The sequence below is a fragment of the Girardinichthys multiradiatus genome, chromosome 7, assembly GCF_021462225.1.
Source record: "Girardinichthys multiradiatus isolate DD_20200921_A chromosome 7, DD_fGirMul_XY1, whole genome shotgun sequence".
Lineage (NCBI taxonomy): Eukaryota > Metazoa > Chordata > Actinopteri > Cyprinodontiformes > Goodeidae > Girardinichthys > Girardinichthys multiradiatus.
Genome location: NC_061800.1, coordinates 28,168,888 through 28,193,213, shown reverse-complemented (window position 1 = coordinate 28,193,213; position 24,326 = coordinate 28,168,888). Strand labels below are relative to the sequence as shown.

General features: G+C 37.6%; 1 protein-coding gene across 4 annotated transcripts in view; it reads left to right on the top strand.

Annotated features, from left to right (window-relative positions):
• The window catches only part of b3galt1b (UDP-Gal:betaGlcNAc beta 1,3-galactosyltransferase, polypeptide 1b), a 76,845-nt gene that overhangs the window by 37,277 nt on the left and 15,242 nt on the right, over window positions 1-24,326 (top strand). The window contains exons 2-4 of one of the 4 annotated variants that reach the window (XR_007038889.1): window positions 549-585; window positions 683-837; window positions 930-1,255. The exons of 1 other annotated variant lie outside the window; for it this stretch is intronic. The gene's annotated coding sequence lies outside the window, so the exon portion shown is untranslated. Of the gene's footprint in view, window positions 1-548; window positions 586-682; window positions 838-929; window positions 1,256-19,161; window positions 19,642-24,326 lie in introns of those variants that run through there. 2 more of the 4 variants (XR_007038888.1, XR_007038890.1) reach the window with 2 other exon arrangements.

The following is a 24,326-nucleotide window of genomic DNA, read 5'->3' as shown; positions in this document are numbered from 1 at the left end:
CGAAGTCTGCCAGAATAACTTTAAGTTTCTCATGGGGTGAGTTTGATAAACTTTTTTTTAAAAACTATTATGATGCATCATATTGTAAAGAAATCATGTACTGAAGCGGACAAATCACATAAACCTGACCAGTCAAATATTAAGCTCGACTTGAGTGGGGTTTGTGTTTGTATTTTTAATCTAAGCTTGAGGTTGTGTTTTTTTTCTTCCCCCTGCGCTGGGTGATCGGTGGTCACAACAACAGTTTTTTGGCTAGCGTAAATACACGAGGTTAGCATCTACTGTATCCCATTCCCAATGTGAAAATCGAGTTGAGTGTGTATGTGTGTATGTGTGGGGTGGGGGGTGGGGTTGTATTTTTAATCAAAGTTTGAGGTTGGAAAAAAAAGAACAAGAAACAAATACCTGTTTTTATGTTTTGTGTTAGATGTTTATTTCTATAAACACACCTATATGCAGAAGAAACGTAGTGTGTTGTCATGCCAATTTTGTCAGCACACTTCGATGTAAACCATAAGCTGAATATTTCCTTTGTTTCCCCTGCTCAGAATTTCCCTGCCTAGCTCATTGGCAGATATTGCCAAAGTAAGTCTATTCCATCTGATAGAAAATCGAAGAAGAAAGTCAGTCATATGCATGAAAACTAATATGCTTATTTCTATTATGGTCCTTCTGTGTACAGGTAGTGGAAAACAGCTCGCCAGAAAGTCGCCTCAACATCCTACAGCTGGTCGGACTGGAAGATGGCAGGGTGTTAGTCAACACGTTTGACTGGCAGGCACACCTGAGTCCCTACTTCCGAAAGCTCCCACAGATCAAGAGTTATCAGCACTTCAGGTATCTATTATGCAGACTTCCACAATCTATATTTGTCAATAACAAAGAGACATGCAATATTTTAATTCTCTTTTGTGTGCTTTTATTAACAGCTTTGATGCCAAAAGACCTGGTGTGGTCCTAGCTAGGACTCACAGCGATGCAGAGCCTGTTAGCTTTCAGCTGCTGTGTGACCCGGGAGTTCTACCCCCTGTCGTCTGTGTTCCTGCCCTGCCTGCACCTGGACTGGCCACGGACAGGCAGATTTATCTTTATTCAAAGATCAGGCCTTTCTGTTCCTGATGAAACGAAGGACATAAAATGCCCAGCACCACAAAGCACAACACAGAATAGCGAACAGAAGAGGATGATGGTGTGACATTGGCGTTTTGGCAATTTGTTATGTGTATAAAGTTGCAAATAAAAATCACATTTGTGACATGATCAAAGTCAAGTTATTGCCCATTTCTCTTCCTGGGTCCATTAAACTCAAGAGGTTTGCAAGAAGAACACATTAAGAAGAACACATCCATATTACCCTGATATTTTGCTAATTGCTGTGAGATAGGATTTCAAACTTGGCCTGAGGCAGAACATTTAATAGACTGGAACTTTTAAGTGAGACTTATCTAAAAACCAGACGAAAGCAAACCAATCACCAGGATGCAGACATTAGGTTTTAGTCATGATGCAATTTACAGACATAAATAATATAAAAAATAGATTGTAATGCAGTGCTGTAAATTATCTTTACATGGAAAAATACTATGAGTTAGTCTGTTGGAGTCAGTTGGAGCTTCTGTTGATGAACAGTTGGGGGAGGTGGGCTATTTAAAGTTATTCAAATTAGCAGCTTTTGTCACCACCCTGCTTTCAGGGAGAGAAAACAATCTTTCAGCTGATTCCTCAGAAAAGTAGTCTGGCGAGTGCAGACATTCAGATGGTCATATCTTCTTCAATTCTTTTTCAATTTCCACAAGTTTGACATTGGAAAGCTTAGACTCCACTCTTTCAGGATCTGTAAATAACTCAAAACGACCCCAGATAGACTTGTTCCTGGTTTTGCCAGGGCCAGTCACAACTACAGGCAGCTAATTAAACACCATTGAGAATTGGTCATTCAGAAGGTTGGATTCATTCCGCAAATCATTTAAAATGTTCTTTAAAACAGCTGTGGGGTTGTTTGTGCACCTTTGCCAAAAGGGTAGGGAAATATATATTATGTAAATAATATTAGTTAATATCTGTTATTGGCAATAGCAGCAATATTAATATTGGATATTGTTATATTGTTATGTGCATGTTTCTTGCTACATTCTTGTTTTTAATGTAGTTTTCTTTAGTTCTGTTTCCAAATTTTTTATCTTGGACAGTGTTATGCAGATAATCCTGTCTTACCTTACCCTGCCCAGACATATTTTTCATCATTTTATTAAGTAACAAATTCAATCTCCTGTTGACAAGCACAGAATGCCACCTGAATTACATTTACATATACACTTAAGAATAACACCTTGTTTCTCAGTTGGATTATTGGTGGATGATTAAAAATAAAGGTATAAGAATAAAATCTCAAAATAATATTAGTATTATTAACAAAAACACTGAAATAATTTATGGATTTGCAACATTTTCATATTAATGTTTTATGGCAGTGCTATTAATTCCAATTAATTATTTGTTGAAAACATATTTTCTGTTAAAAGATAATTGCAAGACCTTGACAAATTTGACAAATTCCCTTTTCCACAAATGATCTTTTGTGACATTGCTGTGACATAAGTCACAGCAGGAACACACAATAATCTCAGCTTTTTATTAGATTAATCTATGTTATTTAAAATATAGAATGCTTTATATATGCTCAAGGCTCTTATTGTGAAGGCTGTTTCTCAATTTATCTAGTGTATTGAGACTGGAGAAAACATGGTCTTTGGTGCCAAAGTAAAAGAATATATACATATATATGGTGAACATATATGGCCTTAATGGTGAGACTAGCTATTTCATTGTAGTAACTATTAAAGCTGGTAAACGTCTCATCCCTAACCTACTTCTTTCATTTGTTTTATAATAAAAACAGCTCTGTTGTAAAAAGGCTTGAGGCTAGATCAAGCCGGTTTTGAGCTGGCAGCGGAGGCAGCCTGTTCCTGCTGCTCCTTGTGTTGACTCTGTGCCTCAACTTATTGAATGTGAATGCATATTTCATGACAGACCATTGGGAGGCAGAGGAAAGAGATCAATTAATCGAAGTGAACCTGTGCTTTCAGAGCAGCAGAATGCTATGGCAAAAGAAACTTGTGTCTGTTGCATTTTGTGTGCTGTGTGGGTGCAGAGTGTGCATGTGTAGGTGTGCAGAAAGACATCAAAATCTGTTCTCACAGTGCCACTCTCCATGCAGTTGTGTACCTCAAGTGCAGCACGTCACAGATGTAACTGGCCAACAGGACGCATCCAACTGGAGTGGCCTACTTGAAGGTTTGGTCAGCGCTATACATGGCGTCATCTCTGAAGAAGTGGAAGATTATATTAGAACTGGTATGTAGGTGTCTTTGGGGTCAACATAGCTGCTGACTGTTAGATAATGAGACAAAACGCGCGACTCTCCTGCATAATGATTCATCATTAATGGTGATTTTGCCTCTTAGAGGAGGAAGGCCGTAGGGGGAGCGAGGTCAGGCTTGGACTATTTACATTAACTTTGACCATATGTTTCTGAAGCAGACAAATCTTTGGAGTGTATTAGTGATGTGCAGAGATGAAAAACTATAATAATGGAGGCGTAATTACTTCCGGTCATATCCCAGAGTTGCTTTCACTATCAATAAGAAAAATATCTGGCTTCATTAAGCTCATATATAAAGATCTCGGTTAAGCTGAAGGAAAACTGATTTTGTTTGCAAGTTTGCACTGTTAATTTCATCATATGGGTACATCTCAATGAATTTGAATTTTATTGAAAAGTTTTTATGGAATTAAATCAGGAAATTTAACTCATATCTTACATAAATGAAATGTAATACACTCTGAGTGATATATTTAATAAATAATTTGCTTATTTATTATTATTCATTTTCATAATGACTATTATGACTTATAGCTAATGAAAACCCACCATTTAGTCATTCAGTTTATTGGAATTTAACAAAATCAACCAATCAAAAATTATTTTTAATGGAGAAATCTGGGCCTCCTCAAAAAGTATCCATGGTTATATCTACCCAAAACGCCATAGATTATATGGGGTTTACGTCAGATCAGTCAAGCACAGTAATATTATGGTTATTAAACCAGATAGTAATAATGGAGGCAGTAGGCAAGTCTGGCTGGAAAATGAAATCTCCATAAAGCTTATCAGTGGAGGAAAGCATGAGGTTTTCAAAAATTCCCTCTAGCCTCAGACTTTGGACCTAATGAAACATACCTTGATTACCACATGAAATCCAACATTTTTGTCATTATTTTCGTAATAGATGTGAGCCACATACAGAAGAACACTCTGGAGGAAATAGATTAAGTGAAATAATGTTTTATTGTGCCAGAAACAATCAAGGGACTTGAACTGAAGAATCTTCAACTGTATGGAAAGAGGCGAAGAGAACTGGTGAAAACAGGGGACTAAATGAGACTGAGCAAATGACAAGTAATTCTGATAATCAAGTAAGCGGCTCACTAAGTGGGTGCAGTCAGGTCGCCAGGGGTAGCTTGGTGATTTCAGGAGTGAGCTCAATGTGCAGATACTTGTGTTGGAGGGTGGACAGGGTACGTTTATGCCTTGGTCCAGGAAACAGAGGAAGCAGGAAACAGCCAGCTTGGTCTGAATCCAGATGGAAGCAGTAATTAGGAGACGAAGTCCTCAGTGTGTAGGTAATCTTGGTTGTCCAGAAACGTCCGGACACGTAGTCAGTGTTTAGCGACGTAATTCCAAAGTCCAGGGTTACAATCTGCAAAGTAACATAAGCAAAGTTACTTAGGAACGAAGAAGAAAGCATAGACTTAGTGCTGGCTGAGCTTGTTACCACTGAAGGCAAAACACTCTGGCGTCAAAGTGCTGGCAGCCTCCTGCTTAAGTACTCCTCCGAGAAATCAGTAGAATAAGTCGCACTTGTCACCCAGCACACCTGAGAACTCCAGCACCATCTGAAACACTGAACAGATGTAGCAAGCACAAAAACACAAACACAACCCAGATCCCGACAATTTTCTTGAGTCTAAACAGAGAACGTGCAAAATAATTTGTATAAGTTGAGATAGTTTCACTGTTTGAGTTGAATTACCAAAAATGATGAAATTCTTGATATATCTGTTCAGATTCACCTTTAAGTTGTTTCTACAAACACCTTATGTGTGGGCAGGATATAGTCAGTTTGCCAGATTTCCTTCATTCTACTGAATTAATTTTACATGGGAATGGTGCTGTAAATTCATGTTAGTAAAAACTTCTGCCTCATAAAAGTGTGTTTGTGCTATTTTATGAGAGGTAATCTCTAAATGATTAGCCCATATGGCCACTACTGTGACCAGGCTGCCATCTCATACAGAATCAGGTAAGCGTGTGATTCATTTTGGTGGCAGAATTAAAATTATCCAGGTCATTCTCCAGTTCAGCACCCATCTGGGTGAGTGACCCATGAACTCTGAAAGCAATTATGTGTGGGAGTATTTGGGTAAATGCAACATTGTGCATTCAGTCTTCAGCTTCAGAAAGCTAAAACGCTTGTCCTTCTCTTAAAAGCCGGACAAACTTTACATGCAGCACTACACCTCCGTTGAGAGAAGTCATGCATACAATAGACTGCTTTTGAGGCAGATTTAGAAATTTTTCATCACATGTCTACTCAACCAGTGTACATTGTGTAGTGTTTCTATGAAGCCAATATGTCTGCTGTTGAACGGTCTGCTGCTGCTGCAATTAGTTGTTCATTCATTGCGTCTGGCACACAACAATGAACCGTTTAGGCCTTGCATGCAGCAGATTCTTAATGATCAGGTCATAATAATGTGACGAAAAAAGCCAGTTTCTCAAAATGTTTTGAAAAGACAGTTTGGTCCCCCTGGTGTCTCAACTTTGACAGCAAAAACATGGATATTCTGCTAATATTTTTTTTGCAACAGTTAGCTACTTCTGCTTCCTACAGCCAACCATCCTCCCCCTTATGATTCTCTATTTAGAAGAAACATGCCCATTAGGGGTGGGCAACATGGCCTCAAAATGAAATTAGGATACTTACATTTACAGTAATAAAATTAATAGTTTTGCAAAAGTCAAATAAAGAAAACAAAAAGCAAACACATATCACAATTATCAGGAAAAAATGAAGAAATGCTGTTGGTAGGGCAACCAATCTTTGTTAATTCAACAAATATGGGGTAATTTGCCCCGTATATTTCACTAACAGAGATCTTTAAGGTTAAGGTTTAAAGGCATAGCATAAGGATAATATACCACCACGATTAACAGTACTACACATTTAAACTAGAGTTTTACATGTTTTCTACATATCTAAAGTTTTTTTTTTTATTATTTTACTCATTTTTTACTCAGCTGTCCTAATTTGTTTAGCCTTACACTGCAATTTATACACTTTGTCACTATGCTGAGAGGGTTTTCAGGCCCCTCCTGCTTTCTTCAAAAAACGAAATAGCAACAAATTAGAAACTTTTTTGTTGTTGGAGGCTGTTGGAGACTGACATGAAAGCAGGTATCATTCTTATGCACAGCGAACAAGAGGTGGTGCTGTACTACCCTCCCCTGCCCCAAAGGACCGACAGGTGGCCCAGCCCTCGCACATCAATCCCTCCCAGCTGCTGCTAAGGCAGACGATGTTCACCTTCTGTAAGTCCAGAATGGTCTGTCATCTGGTGACGCTGGTTGATACTGTCCAGGCTCACTTTCTCCTGGTCCTAAGGTCAGCTAAAGATGCCGGGTTGGAGTTATAACAAATCAAAAAAAAAAAAAAAACAACAGAAGAGAATTACTTTGTAGTTATAAACATATGCTAATGTTTTTTTCTCACAATTATGCAGATTAGGTGATGACATCTTTTAGCAACTTCTAGAAACTATTAGGACAGCCAATAGCTACTTTCACTTACTGAGGAGTGAGCAACAACTCATGTGTCCCTTCTCTGCCTTGCAGTGACCCACAGCTTGTTTCTTCAGGCAGTGAATTAAGATTTTTTGTTTCTACCTTTAGTGATTACTATTTTACTGTATATTTTGTAGGATATTGGTTGATTGACAGTCGTAACTCCTGTAATAAACTTACTTTAATACAGTGTATTGCCACCTTTAACACAATTGGCAGCTTGAAGTCTTTGGTGATAGTCATGGATGAGGCACTTTATTTTCTCAGATGGTAAAGCTCCCCATTCCTCTTGGCAAAAGCCTCCAGTTTCTGTAAATTCTTGGCCTGTTTTGCATGAACTGTGCATTTTGAGATCTCTCTAAAGATGTCGAATCACATTGAAATCAGGAGACTGAGATGGCTACTCCAGAACCTTCATTTTTTTCTGCTGCAGCCAATAGGACGTTTACTTGGCCTTGTGTTTTTTAACATCCAAGTATGTGCCATGTGCAGCTTCTGAGCTGAAAATGGATTTTCCCTCCAGTATTATCTGATGATGTTCAGATATTATCTTGATCTAAATTGCTTCAGATTTATCCAAGTTCCCTGTTATTGTGTGGCACACACATCCACAAAACATTAATGATCCACGGCCTTATTGTTGTGGCCATAAAGTTAAAGTTTGATCTAATTGTTCCAGATAGTATTGGCTTTCTTACTCAACCATGCAGCCCATTTTCTTCATGTGCCTTCTTATTGTGAATCTTGAATCAACCATGCCACTTTTCCTGTCAGCTGTCTGGGTTTTTCTTGCATCCCAAACTATTTTTCTGGCAGCTGTGGCTGAAATGGTGGTTGATCATGCCTTTGTTTCAACATTTCCACTTCTTAATTAGAGTTTAAACACTGCTGGTAGGCCATTTCAGTTCCTTGGATATCATTTTATGTGTCTTTCATATTTTATAAAGTTCAACTACCTCCCCACGGATCCTTTGGTAATTAGGTTGCTTTTCCCATGGCTACAGTGCAGCACTGAATGAAACATGCAGGGGTCTGCCAGGGGTGTTCCAGAAACTTGCTGTTTATACACACATCCTAATTATATGCAAACAAACCACAGGTGAAGATAGTTACCTTTAGGAGCCATTTAAACCCATGTGTTTCAGTCCATGCGTGTTATCATATAGGTTCTGTAAACTATTGACTGGGACAATTTGGATAGTTTATGTTGTCATTATGATCCAAATACAATTGCTTAATAATAAATTGAACCACCCAACCACTAACTTTGAGAGACAAAAAAAACTTTGGAACTATAATTAATATTCTCAGAAGAATTGTCAAAATATTAGAAACATTGCCATGATATTTACATTCATGCCCACAACTGCAGAACAGCCCCAGAGTCTGTGTTTGTTCATAGTTTTGTTAAAGTATACGTGGTATGTAGTGGTTGTTTAGTGGTTTTTTGATGCACCGTTTTACTTAACCATTCTTGTTACTTCTTTGGTTTGGTCACATTCTTTGCTATCATTACCTGTAGTGACCTTGGCAGTAGTAGTTCACAGAGACTGAGCAGCTCCATATTTCATGTAATGATATATGACCTCAACCCATCTCATACAACATTGTAGTCCAAGTAAACATGATATTAATTTATTCTGCACACTCCAGAGATTAAAACTGCACCTTGACCCTTTCTACACCACCTCCAAGTAAAATATACATTTCCTTCACCTGATACATAATCAACATTTCAGTGTGGTATTACAATATCTATGTGTGCATATTTCGTGCTGCAAATCTTGGTGTTTGTTTATGAACCAGTTCCCTGGTTACATTAGTTTTTGCATTGATTGTGTCCTTAAATTCTGACGCATTTTCTGTAAGAAAAACTTCTGTAAGTTTTATTTTATACAAGCATAAATATTCTGTTATTTGTTCAACTGTGGACGGAGACATACCATGATAAATTCTGCAGTTCTTGACACATTTCTTTTTTATTATTTGCATGTAATTCTGCTAAATATCTCTGTAGGAAAGTATTGATGTTGAGGGCATGGATACTTGAGCTGGCAAACCTAAAAAGACGTCAGTCTATCAGTAGATGAGGAGCAAAATTTCTATCATCTCTGATCTCTTCAGAGAATTCAATTAGGTTCGCCTTTCACACAGGATAAAAAATTGTTAATGGTCTCCTGATCTACCTGATAATTCTAATGTGTTGTATTCTCTCAGCTGCAAAGAAATTCACACATCCATTTCATGGGAAGCACAGCACACAGGCCTTGATTCTATGTGCATCGGCCCCTCAAGGCTCTGTAACTATTGATGTGAAGATAGTGGATTTTTTGTTTCAGATGCATCATAAGATTTTTTGACAGCAGCCAGAGCAGTGGCGGAACCAGCAGTATTTATAGTCCGAAAATTTTAATTATGGGATGATAACTATTATAATGTCTGTCTGATATAGTAACAAAATAAGTAAGTAAATAGTTTTAATACAGCACATTTCCCATGTAAAAATCACAAGGTGCTTCACATGATATGAGCATGCCTAGGCTGCAGCTTTGGCATAACGTCAATGTGGTAAGTACTGCTTCAAATTCTCTGATGACCTCCCGTCATGGACAGACTTACATGAAGTAGAGCATACTTGGAAAGTGGAGCATAAATGATTAATGGTTTTGAATTTTATTCTTGAAAATATAAATCTGAAAGTTGTGTTACTTACATAGCCTCCCTTTACTGTGGTACCTCTTAATAAAATCCAGTGCAACCAATTGCTTTACAAGTGACCTAATTGATATATGATCATAATTTAATCTTACTATAAATCCAGCTGTTCTGTGAAGTCATCAGATAACATTAGAAAACAAAAAGCATCATGGGTGCCATTTAACTCGCTAGACAGGTCAGGGATAGAGTTGTGAATAGGTTTAAAGCAGGATTAGGTAGAAAACAATATACCAAGCTATTGCTTAAGGACATCAAAACTGCTAAATCCAATTAGCATGTTGCCACAAGACATATAGGGAGATAAATACAAGTGATATGGTTTAGGTCATGGGTCAGCACCTGCAGCTCCGGAGCCACTAGTGGCACTATGGACCTTCCAAAATGGCTTCTAATTACTTTGACTAAAAGCAAAACAGAACCAACTAATGTTTATTTAATATAGATATAATAACAAATGCAGGTTTTAGTGGGTTTTTGTTTTGTTTTTCATAGAAAAAGTGCATTGAATTTCCACTAAAAGTACCAGTAGTCTTTATTACATCTATTTTTGGGTTGGAAACTACGAGCTTTTGTTTGCATCATTTTCCACAAATATCAACTTCCAATAGAAGAGTATATCTGTTCTTTTTTTTTTTGTTGTTGCCAAAAACAAAAGTTTTTCTTTATTTTAAAACCTAAAAATAGCAATAATATGACATTTCCTTAAAAATTACAACAAAGTTCCTATAGTAGATATTTTTCAAAAATTATGTGTTTTTTGAAAAGGTCATGTAACATTTGCAGCTCTACAGAAATGTATTTAGCTGACCTCAGGGTAAAGATGGCTCTTTGGCTTATAAAGGTTGTAGAGCCCTAGTATCGAAATACAACCAAGAATCTTTGCCAAGAGTTAAAAATTGATATTTCTTTTCAATATGACCGACATTGCTATCTTGTAAAGAAGAATGGACAAAAATGTAAATCAGTCTCTTGCAGTTATAATTGTAAGAAAAGGCAGTCCTGCAAAGAACAGATCAGATGTTCTTGTGCTTGCCAAAAAGTCAGAGAACTCTCAAGCTTTAACACGCATAACTGATGGCACACAGATTTCTTGAAATAAAATAAGGTATACAGCATATTAAGATCCTACGGTTATTATTTATTATTATTATTATTATTCTACATTATGAATTAATCAGACATCATTCTTGGAGAGGCTGGCCTTAACAGAACAGAGGTCTTTAAAGAGCTTTGAGTTTGTTGACAGAGTAAAGAGAGGACTTTTTCTAGCCAGTAACACTCCAATTTCGTCAAACTGCATGAGTCACAAACTGCTGGCAGAAAAATTTCACTCTGTGCTTCTAATGCTCATATGCTCAGCAGCTGATTTCACTGAAGGGACATCACCAGTTATAGGCAGCAGGGAGAGCACCATAAAGATTAAATGTTGTTTCACTCATAAAAACAACCTGCAGTGAATCATCATCAGATCCTCAGGAACATGGAGCATCTGGCATGAATGACTCACTCTGCTTACTATAGTATTGAAAAGTTGATTCATATCGAGAAAACACACAAATGGGGGAAATGTCCTTTCAGTCAAGCACATTTTTATTTTTAAAACACACTGAGAGAGATCTTTAGGTATTCATTTGCAGATATAACATAATTTCTTTCTGTGCCTTTGTTGAAGTTCAAGATGTTGTTTTTTTGGAACTTCCACCAGAAGATGGCTTGATTGAAACATAAGCCTTTTATTTTTTCCATGTCCGAGTACAGATGCATAGATATTAATGTAAATCAGAACATCTCAAGAAAGATACAGCATAGGAGAGGTTTCATGTTTAATGCCATGTGGTGAAATCAGGTTTTGAAACAGACTGAAAAATGTTAGCCTTTTTATTTATTTATTTTTGTGAGCTTACAGCCACATAAAATCCTATTTACCTCTCAACCAGCTCTTTTCTGCACCTAATTCTTATTTTGAAAAAGAATATTAGAGTGAGGCAAGACAAGCCATGTTTTACTTGGGTTTCTCATAAAATAACCTCTATTTACAATATTATTATGACTTTTTATCTGAGTTTTGATTTATCTGTAATATTTAAGACACTGCTCTCTAACTCTGCGGAGGGCATTTTAAGGAGAAAAAATTGGAAATAAGCGAGCAGAGAGCCCAATCAACCGTAGCACCATCTGTCTCTCTAATGACTACCTGGGTGCTCTGTGATGTGGCACGGTTAGTTGGAGAGGCTCCATGGCAAACATTCGCTCATTAAACGTCTACATTTTACCTAACTCTGTACAGCTGATGGCACCTCATGATGCCTGTTTCCTTTTTTAAAGTGCTAAAATGAAGCTGTGGCTCTTGCACCTATCTTGTTCCTTCATCAGATAATAAAAACAGGGTAGAAAAGGAACTGAGTTATTATTTGGGTTGCTGTTCTGTGAAGGAATGATTCAAACGTCAGTTGACTGAAAATATTGACTGAATATATTTTTGGTAGGAAGCAGTGATTCACTCTAACACTCTTTAAATAGGTGCTCTGTGTTTGAGTGATTCTCAGTATTTTTAGTTTAACTCAGCCAAAAACATACTTAATAATCTTTCCATAATCATTTCTTTGCAAATATTTTTCTGCCCTTTGAAGACTTAGTCTAAAAGCAATGAAGCAAAGATTGTGTAAGTTGATTTAATGCTTCAGTAAGTAGCAAACTAGCGAAACACCACTAATGAATACCTGTGAAGTGAATGAAAAGATTGAAAAGAAAACCGAGATGTTTATTTGTATTTTGCCCCCTTGACTTTTTAAAACCCACTTTTGAATGCACCCTCTTCCACATATTTTCTTTGTCCCTACATGGTTTATGGCAAACTACAAACTGTACTTCTTATCGCTTTTGATCAACAAGGACTTTCTTCTGGTCACTCTTCCATAAAGGCCAAATTTATTGAATTAGACTGATCCTACCTGTGCTGCTGATCTCTGCAGCTCCTCCAGAGATATTATCTGCCTCTTGCCTGCTTCTCTGAGTAATGTTATCCTCGCTCCACCTGTCAGTTTAGGTGAACATGTTATGCTTGGTAGGGTGCACAGTTGTAACATGCTCTTTTCATTTTCAGAAGGTAGATAAAACGGTGATTTGTGAGCTTGGGATATAGTTTTACAACCAAACCATGCTCAAGAATTTGTCATAACTGTATCTCTGCCATGTCTCCTTGGTCTTCATGAAGGGGATTGTTGACTATTTTTCTTTAAAAAATCTGTGAGGCTTTTAAACTGCATTTTGCTGAGATTAACAAAAACTATCTGGAATTTATGTAGAGGTACAGAGAGCTGCTTACAAATGCACACCACATTTTTCATATTTTATTTGTTAAAATATAAAAGTCATAATTATGTGCTACTGTTAGTCAACCACATGCAATCAGAATAAAATACATTAAAGTTTGAGGCTGTAATAGGGTTGTAATGTGATGAAATGTAAGGTAAGGTAAGATAAGGTAAGGTAAGGTAAGGTAAGGTAAGGTAAGGTAAGGTAAGGTAAGGTAATGTAAGGTAAGGTAAGGTAAGGTAAGGTAAGTTTATTTATATAGCGCCTTTCAGCAACGAGACACTCAAAGCGCTGTACATACAATTACAATTCAATCACAAAGCAAATAAACACAGATACAGACACAGAAAAACAAATCAAATGATAAAATCAAGCAACAGAGGTAATTACAAAAAGTCATATAAAATAAAATAAAGAGAATAGAATGATGGACAAGAAAATGAAAGGAAAATTGGACTGAAAACGCAACTAATCTGCCTAAATGGTACAGTCAAAGGCCACTCTAAACAAATACGTTTTTAATCTCGATTTAAAGCAACTTAGGGTTTCGGCGCTTTTACAGTTTTCTGGCAGTTTATTCTAGATTAGTGGAGCATAAGAACTAAAAGCTGCTTCTCCATGTTTGGTTCTGGTTCTGGGTATGCAGGGTAGATTTGAGCCAGAAGACTTGAGAGGTCTGGCTGGTTGATACACTGACAACAAGTCTGTAATGTATTTTGGTGTTAAGCCATTCAGTGATTTATAGACTAGCAGAAGTATTTTAAACTCTATTCTCTGAGCTACAGGGAGCCAGTATCTGGACTTTAGAACCGGGGTGATGTGTTCAACTTTCTTAGTTCTAGTGAGGACGTGGGCAGCAGCGTTCTGGATCAACTGCAGCTGTCTGATCGACTTTTTAGGCAGACTTGTGAAGACACTAATCAAGACAGTAATCAATTCTACTAAAGATGAACGCATGAATTAGTTTTTCAAGGTCCTGCTGAGACATTAGTCCTTTAATCCTTGAGATGTTCTTTAGGTGATAGAAGGACGACCTCGTTACCACCTTTATGTGCTTCTGAAGGTTCAGGTCTGAGTCCAATGTGAGCTTTCCAAATGTGGAAAGCTATAAGGCTAGGAATATTTTTTCAGGACACTGTATGTCCTTTTTCTGCTGATTGTGTAAAAGTTATGTTTTGCTAAGGTGTTATGTCTTTCAGACTGAAGCTGAAGCATCTCTTCCAAACACCAAACCTCTGCTGATAAAAAAAAAACAAAAAACTATTTTGTATTCCAATAAAATGCAAACCACAGAAAACCCACTTGTTTAAGGCTGTTAATTTTTGTAAAATGCATCAACTATACACCAATGCTACATTCTATAATTTCCAAAGTTAGCCATTAAATATGTAGTGCTATTTTAAGCATAAGCAGAGAATATTGAGCTAGTTGTCTTATCTTCTCCTCACATCTGGTTGTGCTTGTTTAAGATGTTGACTTCCCCAGGGATAATTGTTTATTTCATACATTGTGATGTAATGCTCTCGATCTGGTTTACTTTACTTAATGGAGATTAAAAATCTTATTTTAGCATCACATTAATTATCTCTTGTGTGGCATGTTGGGATTATTATCCTTTTTTTCACCCCTGGAACAGCACAACCTGTTAATTCTTTTTCTAACAGAATTGAATGTGCAGAATATCCAATACGATGCCTGGAAGAGAATGAGAGAACGAACTGTGCATTTGAATGCATAAAACAAGAACACAGCACATCCCAGGAACAAACTTTCCTCCGAGATAAACTAAATCTTAAATTCTGAAGTCAGCTTTGTGGTACAGGATTTTTATACAACCAACATTTCAGTTTAAAGTGTATCTATTTGGAAAACATTGTGGAGGATTTAGTGTTGGTCTAATGTGGTCGGTATATTAATACATTTAAAAATATTCTTCTACTGCAGTCGACCAAATAACTGTGATCATTTCTCTTTCACTTATTTCTATATTACATTGGAATACAGTATTGTACATATTTTAAGGGTAAAGTTTCATTTTATCTGCTCATATATCTGCTCACATTCTCATAAATACAACTCTAATTTAGATTCAAGTTGATTTGTTGGGAAATTAAATGTTTACACTTACAGGATTGACTCTAGAACACAGTGTGCTGACAGCAGACGGGTATACATGTAGTGACTGTTGGAAGGAAGAAAATATCACACACATAACAGATTTTTTTAATGACTGAAGAGAAGTAGTGAAATATTTTGGTGCTGATGAGGATACATCAGGTTTAATCATGGTCTGATGATGTGTGGGAGTCTGTGTGCCAGAGCCAATGCCTGGACAGCCCTGGCCCAGTTTATCCTGTGTACAGATGCCAACATTAAAGGGAACTCTGCAAAACTTAACACAGGACTCAGAGCTGTGTTTGCTTGGCACAGGAGGACTGCTTCTTGTACAGCAGGCATTTTATCCGAATTAATCTCCTGCATGTTAGTGCCTGAACACCCTCAGAATCAGAATCAGCTTTATTGGCAAGTTTGTAAATACAAACAAGGAATATGACTCCGGTACACCTTGCTCTCTGGTTTTGTTTTTGCATTACAGAATATACATATATACAATGTACAAATATACAAAAATAAAAATAAAAAGGTGCATTTGCAACATCTGTATGCTGTTGTTTTGTACTTTATTGAATGTTCAACAGAGAAACAGCCTGGGGGAAGAAACTGTCTCTGTGGTTATGTGCAGGGTGTGTGGGGTCTGCAGAGATTTTTCCAGTTCTTTTCCTGACCCTTGACCTGTATAAGTCCTGGATGGAGGGAAGGTCAGCTCTGATTATTCTCTCTGCAGTCCTGATTATTCGTTGCAGTCTGGACCTGTCCTGTTTTGTGGATGATCCAAACCACACTGAGATGGATGAAGACAGGACAGACTGAATGATGGCAGTGTAGAAGATGACCAACAGCTCCTGTGGAAGGTTGAATTTCTTGAGTTGCCTCAGGAAGTACAGTCTCTGCTGAGTCTGCTGTCTATGGGTGAAGAACATCTCAGGTCTTCAGAGATGGTGGTTCCTAAGAACTTGAAGTGGTCCACAGCCGACATGGTGTTGTTGAGGATGGTGAGGGGGTTGTATGGGGGTGGTGTTCTCCGAAAGTCCACCACCATTTCCACAGTCTTGAGTGGGTTGAGTTCAAGGTAGTTCTGACTGCACCAGTGTACCAGCCGATCCACCTGCTGTCTGTATGCAGACTCATCGCCGTCCTGGATCAGTCCAATGACAGTGGTGTTATCTGCAAACTTCATGAGTTTCACAAACGAGTCCGACGAAGTGCCGTCATTTGTATAGAGGGAGAAGAGGAGTGGGGATAGAATACACCCCTGAGGGCACCAGTACTTATTGATCTGGATCGGGAGAAGATGCTCCCCAGTCTCACCTGCTGCTGTCGGTCCGTTAGGAAGCTGTTGATCCACTGACAGGTGGAGGCTGGGACGTTGAGCTGGGTGAGCTTCTGGTGGAGGATGTCTGGTATGATGTTGTTGAAGGCCGAGCTGAAGTCTACAAACAGGATCCTGGCGTACGTCCCTGGGTGGTCGAGGTGTTGCAGGATGAAGTGTAGACCTAAGTTAACAGCATCATCTGCCGACCTGTTTGCTCGGTAAGCAAACTGCAGGGGGTCCAGCAGGGGGCCTGTGATGTCTTTTAGGTGCTTCAACACCAGCCGCTCAAAGGATTTCATGACCACAGACGTCAGGGCTACAGGCCTGTAGTCATTTAATCCTAGGATGGTGGGTTTCTTGGGAACCGGGATGATGGTGGATCGTTTGAGGCAGGAGGGGACCTCACATTTCTCCAGTGATTTGTTGAAGATCCGGGGGAAGATCGGGGTGAGTTGATTTGCACAGGCTTTCTGGCATGATGGGGAGACGTTATCAGGTCCTCCAGCTTTCTTTGTTTTCATGCGCCGAAAGAACCTGTTTAAATCTTCCTCGGAGATCTTTAGTGCAGGCAGAGGATCTGAAGGTAGGGGGTTGGTTACTTTATGGGAGGAATTTGTTCCTGAATGGGATGTGGAGGAGTTGGTTTGGGTGTGAATGGCTCAGTTATTATTTTTATGACTCAGAGCATCAATTGCATTTTTACTATACAACTTTGAAAATAATTATATAGCTTCTACTGCTTAGCATCTCTACAATGTCTCTCTGTTGTTTTATTCCCTATTTAGATAATATTAATTAAAATAAATATGAACCCCCACTGTCCAAACCCCACAAATTTAAATAGGATTCATATTTGTTTTGTAAACAATGAAAACAGAATAAAGAATAAAACAGATTAAAACTGAATAAAACAGATTTTTAAAATACATGTCAAAAATACATATCATCTATGACACATTTATTACAAGTAGAGCCAGATGATTCCTGGGTTACACAGCATGATGGTCCCTCCTCTGTCATTTGGGATGGTGTTTTCAGGCTTTAAAACCTCCCACTTTCTCATATATTTGGTCATTATGGCCAAACACTTCAAACCACAGGACATGCCTCCCAAACAGAAATTATTTGTCCCTGAATGCATTTTAAAACTCTAATCCTGCTTTCAAGTGCCTTTTAGCCCATTTCGCTACAAGATAATACCACTCTCTTACCAGCTCCAGCCAATATTTGCACACACTCTTCAGATTTTATTCTCATTTGTGGGCCAAAACATGTTCACCTCTGGAACACAGAACCCATCTTCTTGAATGGTTTGATGGCTGGACATTCCCATAGTGTTTATATCCATAATATTTTGAAAAGATGATTAAGATACCTTCAGGCATCTGAAAATTGTACTCAAGGACGAGCCAGATTTGTGGAGGTCCATAGTTCTCTTCTTGATATCTTGGATGATCCCTATTGATTTTTGATTGATGTCACAAAAGCAAGCAGTGTGTTTAAGGTGTTAACCTTGAAATACATCCATGTATATGACTCCAAATTAATCAAATCCAGTGAATTCATCATCATCATTTGGGACTCTCCCAAATAGTTTAAATGCATAGTAATCTTAGCATATCTAAATACCTAAAAATGAGGAAGGTAATAAAAAGGTAATAAGGTAATAAAGGTAATAAAAAATTAATATAATGCATTATTAATTTTAGGAATAATAAAAAGATATGATATGATATGATATGATATGTGCTGAAACAGATTATAAACGCAAAGAACCAGTCAAAGTACATTTGACTGGTTCTTTGATTGATAGGGCTGTAATTGTTTACTGGATAGGTATATTTGTTGTAGTCTTTTTTTAATTTGGCAAATAAAGGATTCAAAAATGTTGAACTCACACAGTAGATTTGAATGACAGGTTGAATGTCTTTTAAATATGCTTGTGTTCACAAAGTTTTGCAGACAACTTCAGGGTGTTCTTCCATGAAAGGCATTAATTTATATTAACTGTAGGGACTCGGTGACACAAATGAAAAGCTCTAGTTGTTTTATTCATGATATTTCAGTTTTCTTGTGTCCTCATACTAGATCTTGATCATTTTGGTAACCACAAAGCAAATTCTTTTGGTAGAGCATTTCCATAAACATCACCTTACCCTGCAAGCAGTTTTAGTGGAGTGCTTACAAGAGTTTTTTACAGTACAAACCATTTTTTAATGAAAAAAGACAGATCAGACAATACCTTTCAGGCATCAGGTTTGGAGCTTGATTGCTGCACCGTGAAATGTTGTGTTTTGTCTAATTTAGTGTCTAGGTTTCAGGGATGAGGGTCTTTCTTATATCATGTTGGGGCCAAGCAGAAAAATGCTGTACGACATGACTCAGTTCCCAGGAGACATGTGTGATAGCTACGAATCCCCTCACAGCTTTTTCCTTTGTTGATGACATTCAGGTGCAATTTCTAAAATGTTTGTCAGATATATTTTAATTGCAAAATTATATTTTTGGGGCTTTAAGCCAGATAACTGAAGCACATGTATTGCACTTGTTAGGGCTCTGTGTTGGTGTGCAGTGTATGTGTGTGTGTGTGTTTCTTTCCACCCTCTGCTCTAGAGCGTTTCCTGGCAGGTGCTGCTGATCAGGGCCTAATCACTGGCCTTCTTAAGGAGCTGAGACCAGGACGGAGACGTCAGCCCGTTGCTACATTTTTGTGGTACTGACCGTGATGTGCAGGGCTTGTGCATACATTTTGCTGAACCTAACCGGAATTTTCTCTTGTCTTTTTCCCCAGACCTTGTCTGAAGGGTTTTTAAGGCTCCTTGTCCTGTGATCTGTTTTCTGAGCGAGCTTCAAGGTTTTGTTCCTCATCTCCCACCGTGAGTCTCCCTGCCTTCTCAGCTTCTGGCCCTGGCTTGGGTGAGGTTTTTTGGAGAACCTTACTTCTGTTGTCACCTGCCTGTCCACCCTCCTACATGGGAACGCTTAAACTGAGTCATCTCTTGAGAGCTAAAAGAAAGAAAGGAAACTGCCGCTTACCACACTCATCCTGCCAACCTCCATCTCAGAGGAAAGACTTACCTCCCCAGCTAAACCACAACCGCTCTGGCTGTAAGTTCCTGAACAAACCCTTCTAAAAGAAAACACCTTGAAATTCTCCTGGGATATCCATAACCTTGTCACCTTCCCTTCCAGAGAAGAACCAGTCTCCTGCTGTCATTGTCTGGGTTCCTGTCTGCCCTTGTTCCTTTTTCTTCACAAAATAAATCTGTTAAAACGCTGTCCTGAATCTGTGGTTTTGTTCTCCTTAAAGTTTGAAGAAACGCTACATTATGACAGCACTGAGGACAGTAAATTTCTGAAAAAACACCCAGCAAGACTTTTCATTATATTATGCTTATAAAAGGTGAAGCATGTATGGTGTATAAAAAATTTATATTTTTGCATATTTCATTTAAAGTAATGGCTGTTTCTTTTCCAAGAGGATGTTTGTTTCTTCATAAAGAGCTTTAAAAAGTTTTGAATCTGAAAGCATTAAAGCTTTCAAAGACTCCTGAACAAATCTTGGATCATTAAAGCAGTGTTGAATGTTTTCTTTTCCAGACTAAAAAACAAATAAAAGGTGTTAGAAAATTAGTATATATATCAGTGGACAGTCCAAGACACTACCACGTGTACCTAAAACACAGTATCTATTCAATATCTTATAACATACTTTTTCAAATCCTTTATTTTGTAAATTAGCCATTAGTAATCAGTAAATTCAGAGTCCTCCTTGTGGTGTTTTTTTATGTAATTAAATATTAGATGGCTTAAGGCTTTTTAACTCTTTTCTTCTGATAGTTAATTGAAGTTATAGGTGTTTACAAGAGTACCTCTGCAAATTTCATGTTTTCCAGACAGTGCTACTGAAGCAATGCCACAAAGAACCTGCATTTTCAATGCAAAATGACATTTCTGAGCTGTGGCGAACTGTGCCAATCAGAGGCAGAGAGATGAAATAAAACACTTTATCAATTAAGGGTCTTGATCACAAATCGAGACGGATAAACTGAGGAAAAGACAAACTGACAATTTCATTTAAAAAAAAGCAAAATTCTTAGCATGCTGTAAATAACGGGTGCAGCCCACTGATGTATTTCCTGCCCAGCTAAACTTAAACTGGTTGTGTGCTTCACTGACAAAGCCAAGTTGTTCTCCATATTAACGTATGAGGACTACAATTTTTTCTGCTGTCTGGTATGGGTTGAGTCCATTATTTAAATGTCTTCAGAAAACCCTGTTCGTTTAATAACTGTTCATATTATTGGTTTTCTTGTTATTCCTTGCACCTGTTGCTATGGTTACACTCATTGTTTGCTTAAGGGGATGTTTGTCTGAAAAACAAGCAAGCCTGTAGGCTGCAGTGAATTTTCCACACATAAACTGTGAAAAAAGTTGCATTCTTGCTGTTGGACAAATATCGTGCATTGTTATGTAACATAAAATCGGATTTATGGTGTAATACATTTTTGTTGACAGTTTGTTAGCAACAGATGAAAAAACTAAAACTTGCTTTAAATTAGAAGGGCTTTTTTATTCCGGTGTGTTTAATTCATTTATTGCAAAAGAGATAAAAGGACAACAATGCAGTGAAGACAACAAGACTTTTTCATCACATCTGGATCTTCCAAAATGTTTGCCATTTGCTGTACTTCAAAAACATATATTTGAGTCCTCAGAATAATTTGATAGTTTTCAAAGCAGAGCTGCAGAGAGACCGAAGTGCGACATCCTGCTGGGATGATGCCAGCATTCTTTCCTCCCGTACAGATACTGCTCAAGGCCAACTCTATTGCTGGTTTTCTGCACTGAGGTTGGCAGTGTTGTAGTCAGCAAGCAGAGTCCAAATGCTTACCCTGTTGACTGTAAAGGGCATGTGGTCATAGAAAAAGAACCAAAACCTTAAAATTCCTGCAACGTATTTATTTAGAAACTACATTTTAGAGGGTATTTCAAGTAGTGATGACTTCCAGAGAACTACAGTAAATGATTTTGCACTCACAAGGTAAAAAATGTTAAAAGGGCTTGAACTGAAGTCAGTGTTATTTAACAAGCATTGCATCCTTATGCTATACTTCAATCACTGATATGTCCCATTTTACTTCAGCCAATGTGCATTGCAAGGAGATGCTCCAACCTGAAATATTGTGAGGCTTTTTTCAACCTCCTTATGTTTAACACATTGTGTGGGAGGCAACAACACAGTTTTACAGCAGTTTGTGAAACTCTCACAAAACCATATGTTTTTCTCCCTTTGGCTTATGAAGTTGCCATTTTCTTATGAAAAGTTATCTTCAAAAGATATCTTTGTTTCTCTGACTCAAAATTGTTTTACAAAGTACTTACAGTGGTAACTGAACAAAAGTGGTAGTAAAATAAACCTGGGTCTGATTTATTTTTTTATACAGTACTAGGGTTATGAAAAACAATTTTTAGAAAGATATTTCTCTTTCTAGCAATCTATTAAACATTTCTTCAGATTAATATCTAGGTTGAGAAAAAGTAGACCCCTACAGATTTATTGCGTTTTTGCTTTTTAGTGTTTCAACCAGAGGAAATACAAAATACTATTTAGTTTTCAAATGATGATTTTTAATTTATTTGTGGAAAATATCCAAACCAAGCTATCCAAACCAATCTGGCCCAATATAAATAATTAAATGCCCCCTAAGCCTAATAGTTTGTGCTACCCTGGTAACAACTATCATCAAGTTGCGATTAGTGAGTCTTTTACATAACCGAGGAAGGATTTTTGGATTGTTTTTCTGAGTATAGACATCCTTTTAAAGCTCATGCCACAGCATGTCATTTAGATTTAATTTCGGACTTTGACTAAAGTTCATTCAGCTCCACATATGACAAATGTCCTAGGTTGATATTCTAAAAATTATGAAAACAGGTGTAAGACAGTGGCTAAATCTGGTGCAGCTCATGCCTCCTTATGTTAGATTAATTTTCCACATGGTTCGGAAGAAATAGCTGAAACTCTAATGGTGAGAATCTGCTGGGAATTGAGAATTTAACAGATGCAACCAGGCAACTTTGTTTTAGTCACGGTTGTGCTGATGCTGCTGTTATATATTTACATTATTATCTTGATGGCATTTTAACTTTGCTATTTTATAGAATCATTCTCAGCATGTAGCAGAGAATGAAACCTATAGACCAGACCTAAACTGAAAATTAAAATGAAGCAAGATACTGAACTCCGTATTGCCACCAGTGGGTTCCTTAATTTATCAGCTGATTTGCCTGAAAGGATTTACCCAATGTATTTAAGGTAATGTATGCACTTTGTCTACAAACATGTCTGCTCATCGTATTTCAACAGTTTTATTTCGGCACTAATCTTTACTTCAGTTTTTACTCTTGGTGGTGGAAACAGTGAAGTACTGTTGAAGATCAACCCTGGCTTTAGCAGCAATTTTCAGGCAGACATTTGTGAACATTTGTTACAATCAGATAATTAATTAGGTGGCAACTGTTTGGTATTTCTGTGGCAATTTCAAACAGAGAAATCACATTTAAGCAATTTCCATTGATTTAAAAAATGAAAAATGTAATTAGAATAAACATAAACATCAATTCACAGTCCACACTTCAAGACAAGAATGTGCATGTACTTTTTTTTCACCATTTTAAATAATACTCGTGTGTTGACTGGATAGGGCACACGGGCAGGATTTTAAGTAAAATGTTAAAGTTTAATACTTCATATGAAAGGTCGGCTTCTTACCTCCTTGCCAATACATGATAATGTTAGCGATTATAATTTCTGGTTGGCATGTAAATCTATTTAGTAGTTTGAAATGTTGCAATACAGCTTTAGAACTTTCTCTACTATAAAGTTATTTTTTCATGATTCGAGAGTATTATGTAAGAACATTCAGAGAGTCCTTTAAAGATCACATAACTATACAACTGTTTCTTTTTTCAGGCTGCAGCCTATGATAGTTATGTGTATTTATTTGCATGTCAGAAATCATCAAATATGTTAAAAATGTTGAAACAATGCCACCACAACAAAGCTGAGAACACAGCCAAAAATGATGAGAGTGATGAACTTATGTTTGGAATGCTGAACTAGGGCTTCAATGTGTTACACTAGTAGTTCCCAACCTTGGTCCTCAGGTCCCCCTGTCCTGCATGTTCTAAATGTGTCTCTGATCCAGCACACCTGATTCAAATCATGGCATAACCTATTTGCATGCCATCAAGTGCTTCTGCTGCCTGGTAATCAACCAGTTATTTAAGTCAGGTGTGTGGCAGCAGGGATATACCTAAAACATGCAGGACAGGGGGCCTTGAGGAGCAGAGTCAAGAACCACCTAAGATGGTTGTGTTGATGGCAAAGACTAGACTTTAATTGTAAGCTCATACAACAAAGGTTTATAGGACAATTTCACCTGTCAGAAGGAGGTCAAGAGAAATATTGTCTTATAGCAGTACCTTGGATACCTAACAAACCAGACCCAGAAAGAAGGATTTAAACTGTCTAGTAAACCCAATCTTGTTTTAATTTGCTGCAAAGATGAATAACCACACATGACAAAAACTACAATCCGTCATCATTCAGGTGTCCGCTGTAATTTCTACTCTGGTTCTGACCAGCATTGTTACTCTGATGCGCATGAGCAAGCATGGCTCACTTTTATTAATGGAAAAACCTCATCTCAGTGAGCCATGCAGCTGTTGCTTAAATCATAGCAGCAGTTAAGAAAAGCAGCTGCAGATCAGTCTCTATTTTACACATGATGGCTTAACTGCACTAAAGTAATGTTGCTGTCAACATTTTATTCTGGGGACACAGTATATCACTTGTTTGGCTGGATGAGGAGAACCATGTTTTTTCCTGCATAGATGTTTGGGGAAAGTAAGAGCGCTCACTCCATTCTTTTCTTTGTTGCCAATAAGCGC